This window comes from Typopeltis vanoorti, chromosome 25 (genome assembly GCF_054136105.1).
Source record: "Typopeltis vanoorti isolate ZY-2024b chromosome 25, IOZ_Tvanoo_1.0, whole genome shotgun sequence".
Taxonomy (NCBI): domain Eukaryota; kingdom Metazoa; phylum Arthropoda; class Arachnida; order Uropygi; family Thelyphonidae; genus Typopeltis; species Typopeltis vanoorti.
The window spans coordinates 46,465,920-46,478,712 of NC_143573.1; positions in this window are offsets into that span (position 1 = coordinate 46,465,920).

Consider the following 12,793-nt stretch of genomic DNA (forward strand, 5'->3'; position numbering starts at 1 on the left):
GCAGGGATGCTCCCTTGTTCTTGTTCCTTCTAATTTTACTATATAAAAAATCTCCCCATTGTTAATCAGATAATAACCCTTCAACAACTTATATGTCTTCTATCCACAAAACTCTGTGGTCTGCATGCCCACAGTCTATCCTCATAATCAACATTTTACAGTCCTGATATCATTTTTATTATAAATTACAATCACTCCAAGATTCCTTGCTTTCTTCACTTCTTCTAGTATAACTGCATGAGTATGAAACATCCCATCTGCAGATCCTAAATTTCAAAACCCTTATATTTAGTTTAGTTACAACTTAAAAACCAACTTGTTATGTGGCTCCCTGTCAAAATTACCTTTGCAAAATCACAATGTATGACTTATATTCTTCCACTGCTCTTGTTATTCTATTGCAAAATGTAATCATATTACAAAAATAAGAGTTCCCCTTTGCAAGTCCATGCTGGCCTACATTGGGAATTCTTCCCAATTTCTCCAGAATTTTAACAGCTACAGAAAAAATACAAACTGGTATTATAGTTCGATATTTCTATTCTACTTCCAGCTTTATGCAATGGCACTATCTTACCCTCCTTTCAATCTCCAGGAACTTGTCCTGTTGCAAGACTTTCATTTCATCAGAGTGGACAGGGGTACACAGCGTGAGAAAGGTAGATGCTCCAAGAGGATGTGAGAGCATGTGTAGACAGGAAAGGAATGGGATGACCTGGGATCAAGAGGAAACAGATACTGCCTCAAATCTCTGTACATGATACCCCAAACAGATGTATTAATTCTTCTTTTGGTGTTGCATCCCTTTCTGCTTCTAATCTCTCTCTCTTCTCTCTCCTCCCCTCTCACTTTCCTTCCACCCTCTCATTTCTTTATCCCTTGCTTTTGCATCCAATTTTCTCCAATTTCCTGCCTTCCACTGGCTCTCCCATCCTTACATCTTCTCTCACTGGCACTCTGATTCTCCTCACACTGGCCAACCTCTCCAGCCTCCTAATATCATCATGTCTTCCATCTCCTTCAGCAGTTGAGTTTCTCCCTCCACACATCTTACTTTCAACTGGCATTCACATATATAATCATGGCCATCAGATCTCCCTCCCCCTGCCAGAGGTCAAATCTATGTACATCTTTCATATTCTTTTGAATACGAAATTCAAAAGAATATGAAATCACAAGATTGAAATACTCATGTCTCTCAGCACTTCTCACAGCCTATATCTGCCTATATTTTATGCACACATACATATTCTCATTCCTCACCTGCTACATTTATGTGTAGCAAGCTACAAAATCCTCACCTATACTCTGAATAACGTAGTCTTTAAACGGTGGTGGGTTGGGTGAAAAATTGTTAGACCTGGCAGCAGCCAGAGGGGAGAGACATACATTGTCTCTCCCCTCCTTCCTAGTTTCATAGAAACATACATTAATCCAGTAATGCTTCTCCATTAATCCGATAACAAACCCAACTCCCTTACCAACTTGCGTCTAAATCAGTATAACCTATCTTCTATCTACCAGAATAGGAATTCATTTTCTCAATCTATCTTTGTAACTAGCATTTCGGATACCAGAAATCATCTTAGTTATTCTTTGCAATATATATATATATATATATATATATATATATATGTAGAAAGTATTTTACCTGGGGTATAATAAATGTTAAAGATACCAAGCTATTTTAAACCTGGTTTTACTCCATTTCCCAAGTAAGCAAACAGACAAACAAGTCAAGTTTGCACCTGCACGTATTGGAAGTCTAGCTGACCCTCAAAGTAGTGCAAGTCAAGGCAACTCATGGTAAAAATAGAATAAGCTCTGATCACTATTCTTAATATTTACCCTTAATGCACAGCCCATCTCCTTGAGGAGATGTATGATGCTATGTATTAAAGGCAAGGGGCCACTACCCAGACCAGTTTTGACCTTTATTGAATAAGATTAAAACCGTTAATAAGGTTCGACCTTTATTTAATAAGGTTAAAATGCCTTATGGTAACTTGTTCTGGTAAAATACTTATAAGCTCTGTATTACTAAAATCTTGTTATTTCTAGCCTGGCTCCCACTGATGAGACCTCAATAAAGGTTGAAACCAGTCCTGGGTAGTGGCCCCTTGCCTTTAATACATAGCATCATACATCTCCTTAATGAGATGGGCTGTGCATTAAGGGTAAATATTAAGAATAGTGATCAGAGCTTATTCAATTTTTACCATGAGTTGCCTTGACTTGCACTACTTTGAGGGTCAGCTAGACTTCCAATACGTGCAGGCACAAACTTGACTTGTTTGTCTGTTTGCTTACTTGGGAAATGGAGTAAAACCAGGTTTAAAATAGCTTGGTATCTTTAACATATATATATCACCTCATCCTCTTGAAATCCCTTTAACATGATATTATTTCATCCTTCTCTTTCATCTACTTAAAATCTCATTTTAACATTCAAAGTAATTACTTCTAACATCTAGACATAACCTTCGGTTTTATTTTGCCTTCATCATCTGTTTCCTTTTATACTACTCTTTCCTCCATTTCTAAGCTCTTTCAATAAAAATGTGTTTAAAGTCTTTCTTTTTTTTATTTTTTTCAATCATATCCATTACACGCAAAACTCATCATCTTGCTGTAGTAGCTTTTACTTCTATAACTCCCTTTCATGAAATATATATTATTCTTTTTTCAGTTACATAATAAAATCAGAAGAAATTAATAAGCCAGATGAACATTCTTTATTTGATCATAATTTAAAAGGGTAAGTTAACTTTTCATTGTTTTCAAAAGAGCATGCTTTGTTTTGAATTTCATTTCTTTATTATGAGAGAAAACCATAGTACATGGAAGGCATATAAGCTTATAATGAAAAATTATAAAATACTGTCAATTCTCACTATATTAAGCATTGCTTTAACAATCCTAATTAATTCCTGAAATTATCATTAAGCAAGGCATCATAAATTGAACCCTAATTTCCATAGGCTCTGCATCGTGCATCATCACAAATTAGTTCGGTTTATTTGGATTTACAGCTGAAGCAACTCAGGATATGAGAACGGTGTATTATTATTATTATTATTATTCAGGCCTCCATGGAATCAAAAGACTCATCGTGGGAGGTGGGTTCTAATGGCCAGTTTGCTGGAGGAATATCTCTGCCATCTCCTTATAAGACCATCTAATTCACTTTCAGTTAAAAAACTCTGATCATCACAAATTAAGGTTACATTCTTAGTAATACAGTTTGAGCTATAATAAAATAACATAAATGTTTAGTTTATTCTTTAAGATGGTGCTTATCATGAAATGAGACAACTGAAACTTGGAGGCAAGTTCCCATCACTTTCATCCTGGATTCGCAAAGGTTTAACCATTTCTCTTTTAATGTTACTGATTTCACTTCTGTAAAGGATTTTGTATTCCCACATTCACTTTTCGCTTCCTGTACATTTGTGAATACACATGTTCTGTACTCTAAATTATTTTAAATTAAAACTGACAAGAAATGAAGAGCAAAGCAAGCCACAACTCTTTGCTCCAACCATAGGAATGAACTGTTTTCTGTATCATATATAAAAATGTCATAAGAACTTTAGAGCAGTTTGGACTGTACTGTTCTAACTCTATTAACATGTGATTGCCATGTTCTCATTGTCAAATTTTCGAAGTGTTACTTGTACCTTGTTTAATTTTGAATTCTTACAGAAAATACTCTTAACACTTGGATGAAAATTTTATGCCATGAAAAAATTAAGTAAGGTTTCCATTGTGTTCATGTTTTTTTTTTTTTTTTTTTTAAATTTCGATTAATTCCATCTGCATCAGAAACAATCTAGGCACAGTGACAGTTTTTTAAAACACAAAATATGTTCAATATTTAGTGTTTTATTCTTGGTTATATGCAATGGTCTCAGGCAGTCAAGTGGCAACCTGCCATTTAAGTGTGTGTGTGTGTGTGTGTGTGTGCATCCTGATCACCTCATTTCAGAGGTCTAGCATTTCACATAGTCATGATGGAAAATTTTTAGCATCACGAAAGTGTGTGTGGGTGGAAGATTGTAAAGCTACTGGTCATAAAACAGGGACCTCTGTACTGAGAAGTCTCAATTAGAGCTTCATAAGTACAATGCTATGGTGTAAAAGAAATGAACTATAGAAAGTTATCCACTATAACAAATAAGTTATACTTTTAAAAATACTACTGCCTGTGTTTGAATATAATTTTAGGTGCATTTTGCAAATGTAGAGGAACTTATTATTTTTTCTCTCTATCCATTGTATGTACACTATCTACCAATAATATCCACTCCTGTATTTGAAGTTATGGAACATTCCAGGTTTGTTAGTAACATAAAAACCAATGTACAGATAGCAGGAAGCAGTATTTCATCATAACAGTTGAATACAGGTGGTATGGCAACACAACATGAACTCAGTGACTTTGAGAGAGGTGTCATCATGGGCTGTCACATTGGTGGCATGTCCATACATGCCATGGCCGCTCAGCTGGAGCATCCAAAATCAACGGTTGGTGATGTGATTAACAAATGGAGACATTCTGGCATCACTAGTGCAGGAAAACACCTGGGGGAGGGGGGGCTGCCAAAAATGACTGACAGGGACAGGAAGGTGTTAAAATGGGTGCACCCAAAAAAAACCCCAGCTACAATCGGCACAGACCATTCGTGATGAGTTCCAGAGCGCCAGTAACACCATGGTGGGTACTAATACTGTACAAAAATAAATCCATTTGTTGGGTTTCATGAAAGTGCAGCTCCACACAAGCTGGACATCACAACAATGAACAAGGTGGCTTGTCTGGCCTGGTATAAAGAGCATGTGAACTGGACAACTGACCAGTGGAAAATGGTACTCTTTGTGTACCATTGGCATGATGGTGGCATGGGCAACATTCAATGGAAGCTGCTCTCTCCAAATCCATCTTCAGGCTGGTGATGTGAGGTGTTTCTTGCAGAGTACTCTCTCAAGCTCCAACCACAATTTAAAGTCCAACAGATTCAGATCAAGACTTCCAGACAGCCAATCAGATGGTGATAGGTCAGACACATTCGATTCCAACCACTGTTGTGTAGCCTTATGTACAGTGGCTAAGTCCTGTTGGAAGGTCTCCTGCCTACCTACTATAAAACAAGGTTTGTTCAGAGGCCATACTACAGGTTCTAGCACATTGTCTTGATACACTTATGTTAAATCTGAAATGAAGGGCTTAATTTATTCTTAAGCATTTCATTCAAGATTTAACTGAGTTGCAAAATTTCAAAAGAAAAAATGCTTGTAAATAGGCAAGAATAGTAATTGTAAATATGCTAATAATAATTTTGGTATTTTTCTGTCTTATTTCATAAATGGTTCTATAAACAGCAGGCAGGAAACAAAACATTGTTTAGATTGTGTTGTATTACGAAAGTCAGAGCAAAGTATAGATAAATGTAATCAAATTGTAAACATAACCCCAGACGGTCACCGTGCGAAGTTGGGACACGTGTGGGATGCTATCGAATGGAGAAGGTGCTGTGTGCAGTGACGTCTGCAAGTGATGACGTAATAGGGAGAGCAGATGCGAAGAGTACAAAAGTGGTGGTGAAAGCAGAGCTCACTCTCTCTCTCTCTAGCTTTTTTAGAAGTTCGGGTTCGAGTGTGGGTCGTAGAGTGGACGAAAATGGTCACTGCTGATGATATGGTCTAATAGCAGTTCCGTCCGAGAATTTTCTTCAATGCAACAAGATGACAGCGAACACCAAAGTCCATGAAGCTCCAGCCATACTGCCCATTAGAAAAGTTCCGAGCACGAGAGGTTTAAGTGAATTGTGACCGTATTCACAGGAAAGTCGAAACAGAGGATGACCGATCTCAAGACAAGGCACCTACTCGAAGAAAGCCTGAAATAGGATCAGATAAGAGGAATCTCTTGAATGTCTAAGCTGGTCGGTAATGTTAAGTTTTTATATCCTTGTATTGTATTCTTAGACCACTGTGAATGAAAGTGCTAAATTTCTAATAATCGGACCTGTTGATATATCTTAGGACTTTAGAGATTAATCCTCCAGTAAGGAATTGTATTAATTCTAGAAGTAAATTGTTCCTGATATTGTTAATAGTCAAATCTAGAGTGTTATATTTTAACATCTAAGAGGAGAGAAAGATAATGATCTACGAGGTTGAATTAAGTGAATGGGAATAAGATTGCTTGTCTCTGCTAATGTCTTTCAACATAATATGCTGATTGTAAAATAGACTTTATCTGCTTGTGTAGTATTGCATTTTTGGGACCTAGCATTTAGTTTGATTAACATGTATCATGCCTTAGTGATAATAAACATTCCTGTTTTATTTACCCAAAATATGTGTCTGATATTTCAAGTCAATGCACCTCTTGCTAAAAAAATTAGAAGCGCGGGAATTTAAAATAAGAACGGGCTACGGCTGCAAATTAGTCTGAAATAAGTATAGTAAGAATTTATTTATATTGTTAGATTTTAAAATCATGATAGTCTGTAAGTCAACTCTCTGACAAGATTAATTTTCTTGTATAGGAATTAAGATGGCGCAACAAAACAAATAAATTTTTCTTAATTCCGAAAAGGACTTGACTTCAGATTCTCAATCAGGGAGAATTTGGCTCTAACTTGAAGCATTCTCTTTGTTTGAGTTTTGCACACATTTCAAAATTTTGATGGATAGGATACGGAGGGTTGTAGAAAAGGTGCAGTGGATAAGAATCTAATTTGAGTAGTAACAAGACAAGATTTTGATAGGTAAGAATAATTAAGGAATAGAATAGAGTTGATCAATAAGTAACAACATATACATAGGAAATTAAATAGAAAAGATAACATATTTAAAATAATGACATTTTTAACACTTAGTTGGATGTGTTTGATCCCTTTCTTGCAGAAATATAACTTGTATACCCCCCCCCACACACACACAAAACTATTACTGACTTGGAGTAATGACCTCACTGAATCCTGGTGCTATGTGCTGTGCAACCATCTGGGACATATACTTGATTGTTTTGGCAGTTAACCAACTTTTCAATGGCAAAAAGTTTCTCAGATGTGAAGAGGATATCCCTGTATCTGTTGTTTGCATACTACTGGAGAAGTGCTTTGATTTTATCATCCTCTGCCACATAAGTTGTGATGTTAGGAAGTGTCCAGTAGAATGATGATAGGCTCTCACTATCAGGTCCATCATTTAGTACACATGACATTGTTCTCTGCAAAAGGTTCATCTCTCATGACATCACTTTCTCTGTTCTCACAGGATTACAGTGGAGGCTTGCCTTCACACCCCTCACAAGCTGTTGCACCTAACACTGGTCGACCTATTCTTTGGCTGTCCGATACGTCTTCTGTATCATTATAATGGTTAATAGTCTGATACACAAACATCCTACCGATCCCAAGTATTTTCAGGTGGCTGCATTCCAACCTTGTAAAGTGTTATTATAGCTACATGGTTCTCGTAATCTCCCCACTGCATGTTAACCAGTACAGCTGACAACTCTCTCTCTACTGATAAACACACAAATGTTGGCTGTGCACAGTGCCACTAACGGAACTAGGCTTGCGCAATTCTGTGGGTGTGGTGGTGTGCAGAAGTTGTAATGGTATTTAAGGCAGGACTGTTTGTATATTGATACATAAAGTCATTGTTTTAAAAGATACTTGTGGCATAATGTTTCTTAAAATTCACGTGATAACACAAGAAATGGAAAACAAATAATATTTATTCAAAGCCTTTGAATAAATATTATTCATTTCTTTTCTTGTGTTGCATGAATTTTAAGAAAGGTACATAAAGTCAGCCACTTTGCGTCACCATGGAAAACTAAGAAATGCAATGAGGAATCCTCTACCAATTTTCAACTGAAATATATTTAGGTTTGCATTTCAACTACCCCACAATTTTGCTATTAGGGACAGCATATGAAGGCTCACCTCTGGTGGCAAAATATGACCTATGGATAAAGAATAGTGTGTGGATCTAGTGGGTTACTGAGTTATATGCTTTGCTCAAGTAGGTTACTACCAACAAAAATTTGAATAGAATTTGTACTGCCTAAAAAATAAACAGTGGGTTCAAATTCTACTGTGGCATAGATTTTTGTGAAAGTCTTTATGCATGATTTTTATCACACAGCACAAGACTATAAAGACATTTAAATTCATTTAAACATCTTAACATAATTTGTCTACAGCAAATTTTATTTGTTAGTTTTGTTATTAAAATTAAAATATGTGGGTATCATTATATTGATAAGATTTTAAGTAGTTTTGTCTGAATGATATTCAAATGTAAACAGAATGCAGCAGTGGTGCTTGTAGTTTTGCTGTTGGTAGAAGGCTAGCAACACCTTTAAGCCTAACCACTTCTTATTAAAGTCAATGGAACACAAGATTTTATTATTATTAACATTTGACCTCCATGGAGTCAGATACTCATTGTGGGAGATACATTCACACGAAACTCATCCAACCATGCCTTAAATTGATTTAATGTGTCTACATTCACAACACACACACTCTGGCAATGCATTCCACACACCAGCCACTTTCCATGCAAAGAACCTTCTCCTCACAGTTTCCAGGGATGGCCTCTTGCTCCCCCCCCCTCCTTATGAAAAATCTCTTCCACATCAGCCTGATAACAATTCCTGACCTAACTTATATATCTCAATCATATCCCCTCCTCCTATTCATGAGTCTTTGCAATTTACATTCCTTCAATCTGTCATCATACTCCACATTCCAAAGTCCACTGACCACCTTTGTGAATCTTCTCTAGACACTTTCTTAACATATTCTCATCACCATGAAAATCCAGTGACCAAATTTGTACACAGTAATCCGTATGAGGTTTTATGAAGGACTTATACAATGGAATCATTACCTCTCTATTTCTGTACATCAGGGTCCTCCATGTCACTGCCATTATCCAGTGTGCTAACTTCACAACTTGTGTAATGTGGTGCCTGAATTTCAGGTCCTTGTCCACCACCCACTCTCCTAGATCACAAGTGTGTAACTACATTGATGGAATTAAACAGCAAGAAAGTGATGAGGGCAAGGATTTGTGGGGGAGGGTGGTGATTGTGGAGTTAAAGTTTAAATTGCATATTACAAAAGGGTATAATCTAGCAGTTCTTGGCATTTGGCAAAATAGGCTTTCTTATTGCTAGTGCTTATTACTTATGCCTGCAGTTGTGTTTGTGTTAATTAACCATAGAGTTGTTTACATTTTCATAGAAATGTTTAAGCTGTTGAGATGTTATTTACTAGATGAACACAGTTTTTTGAAGTGCAGGAAAGAGGGGAAAAGATAGCAACCTTCCCTGGGAGTTGCACAAAGGAATGATAAGTGAGTTAGTAGTATTTTTTTTGTTTTTTTGCATGGAGATTGGTAAATACATGAAATTCACTGCCTGAGACGATCCCAAAAGTACTGATAGTGAGTGAGTTTTAGAAATGGTACACTAAGATACCATTACATTCAGTTTGTAAGTCTCAAACTGACTATGCTATGAGTCTCAACTCCATGGTGGTCCTGTGATGATAATTTATGCAGAGTGAATTGCATTAAGTACTGATATTACAAATCACTATGTATTTTTTGGTTTCTACTTGATCTCTACAAGAACTGTGAGTTCAAAATAGCAGTATCATAGTCATTAGAACCCTAAATACGGTTCCAGTGACCTTAGCAAAGCCCTTAATAAAACAAGCTCCTCATCATATCTTTAAATAATGCAGTATGAGGCAACATGTCAAGGATATTATTATAGGATATATAGAAGATTTATCAAGCCATACATTCTTGATAAATCTTCTGTATTACTGTTTCATTTCTAAAACCCTATTTTTTAGTGTAAAAGCTAGCTTGTTTTCTTACTTAGCTAGAAAGTAGAGATTTTTGTCATTTTTAATTCAGCATGCAAAATAAATTTACTTAATGCTAGTTTACTTATGATATCTATAGTTGTGTTTGTGTTAATTAACCATCCAGTTATTTACATTTTCATAGATATCTACATAAATAAATTTTTAGCCTTTTTTATATTTTCATTCTAGTTGTAACTCGTTAGCGAGGCAAATGGTTTCTCAGTTACATACTCTACCAGTTATTGGAAATATGGCTGTCTTAAATGACACCATTCATGGCAGGTGGGAAAGTTTACCTGCAGAATGTACAAAAGAATTTATTGTGGCAACCAAACAAACATCAGGACTTAATAGAAGTACTTCTTTACCCAATATTGTTTGCTCTTTTCCCGTTTCTAAAGAATACATGCAAAATTCAGGTATGTATATTTTTCTATCACAGAAAAATTTTCAGAATTGATTGAGTGATGTATTATGTTTCTTAACACTGACAAACTGGTGGTTGTAGAATTATTTTTAATTACATAATGGCTAGAATACATGATTTGAAATTGGTTACTGTTTTGTTTATTGATTTGTGAAAAGGGTGTTTTTTTTATTAAATTGGTGTTATTTCTGAAAATTCCACTCTATTACCACTTGTCAATCCTAGAAACTACTTTAATTCCCACTCATGAGCATTTACAGGTTTACACAAGTCTATTAATGCCTTCTCATAATGTAATATACGCAAAGCTTTCCTGATCAAGTTCCTTCATTTTCCTCTTCAAGTAATATTGAATGATATAATAGCTAGAATCTGTGACAAGAGAGGACTGGAATATGTGGATGCTTGGAGTGCATTTGAGGACAGAGAGGAATTGTATGCAAGAGACCACTTACATTTGAATGAGGAAGGACATAGGCATCTGGAGAGATTGCTATTCTGAAAAAGTCAGTGTGTCCCAGGGAGAATGGTAGCAGGGTTGGGTACTTGGGAGAAGGGGGACGACATCGGGTAACACTGAGCCCAGTGGAGTCTAGAGGGGATAATGCTGGATATAGAAACAACTGCATTTATATGCTATATACTGGGGAGAATGAGGAATTGAAGTGTATTTCGGATCGTGAGTGTGATATTTTTGTCAACCTTCAGAATGAAGTAAATAGGGATATGACAAGAAACGGCAAGGTTGTACATGAAAATTGTGAGAGTGTGAATGATAGTATAAATGGTTTCTCAGAGAATAAAAAAGATGAGATAGATGCATTGAGTCAGATCACGTTGTTGAATAGTGCGATAGAAAGAGCAAAACAGCAGCTAGAGTGCATGAACAAAAGTAGACTGAATAAACCAACCAATAATAAAAGGTATGACAGGAAAAATAGACGTATGAATGTGAACATGAACAAAATGAAGGATAGAGTGCTGTATGGAGACTAGTTACGAGGTGTGTTAGTAGAGGATTTGACAAAATCGTACCAACCTGGTGCGACCATAAAGGACGTAACTGAGTCTATTAGAGAGCAAAAGGAAAGGGTGAAAGAAATGATTGTTGTGGCAGGTACGAATGATTTGAAAGGAGATAAAATGGAAATGATAGAAGACCTGAATGAATTGTTTGAGGTAGCAAAAGAAAAGAGTGAGAGAGTTAGAATGATTAGTCTTTTGCCACGGTATGACAGTGAAATGTTTAAAAGGAGGGCCATAATTGCGAATGACTTTATGCGTGGGTTATGTATGATGAGTGGTGTGGAATTTGTGGATGTGTGGAGTGAGTTTGATGGGCGAAAGGATCTATATAAGATGGATGGCTTGCATTTGAATGGTTACGGTGTAAGAAGACTTGAGAAAGTGTTGCTGAATGTAGTGGATGTGCAAATTCAGGGAAACTAGATTTGTTAAGGGGGGGGGGGGAGTAGATATACAGTCCTTATGGAGGCAGTTGAATGTAAGAATGAATATAATATGCCAGAGCAAATAAGGACAACAAATCTGAGTGGGATAGTTAATATAAGGCATCAAGGTAGGGTTGGGGCTAATGGGGGTCTTAAATTCATGTACACTAATACTAGGAGTATTAGGAACAAGAAGGAAGAGTTTTTGGCCATGGTTGGCACTTCCAGACCACAGGTTATAGGTATTAGTGAAACATGGCTGACGGTAGATGATATAACTAGTGGGATTGAATGTGATGGGTATAGTGTGTTCAGGAATGACAGAGAGAATAAAATGGGGGGAGGAGTATTGTTGATGATAGCTGATGAGCTCCAGCCAAGGAGAATAGAAGTTGAATTGCAGGATAGAGAAAAGAGCACATTTGAGGCCATTTGGTGTGAGATTGTGGCTAGCAGAACTAAATATACAATTGGGTGCTGCTATAGACCAGGTGATGGAAAAGATGGTGGTGACAGTATGCACAAGCAAATAGAAGAAATGGGTGGAAGGAGGGTGATTATTATGGGAGATTTCAACTATGGTCGCATTGATTGGAGTGAGGAGAGGACACACGGAAGGAAGGAACTGGATTTTATGCGGTTATTAAGGGATAACTATCTGCGACAGCATGTAATGGAAAATACTAGGGGTCAGAGAGTGCTTGACCTAGTAATTACATCTGAGGATTTGGCTGTAACAAATATGACCACATTGTCACCAATCGATGAGAGTGATCATAGGGTCTTAACTTGGGAGGTGGCTAAAGGTGTAGAATTTTCAATTAAGACAGGGTACATGTGGAATTATCGGGCTGGAAAGTATGACAAGCTTAGGAGTTTGATTGGTTCAGTGCCATGGCATGTACAACTGCAAGGACTAGAAGTTGATAGTGCTTGGGAGGTAGTTAAGAAGTGCTTGCATGAAGCAATGGCTGACTGTATACCTAGAGTCCGAATAATAAATCAAGTAG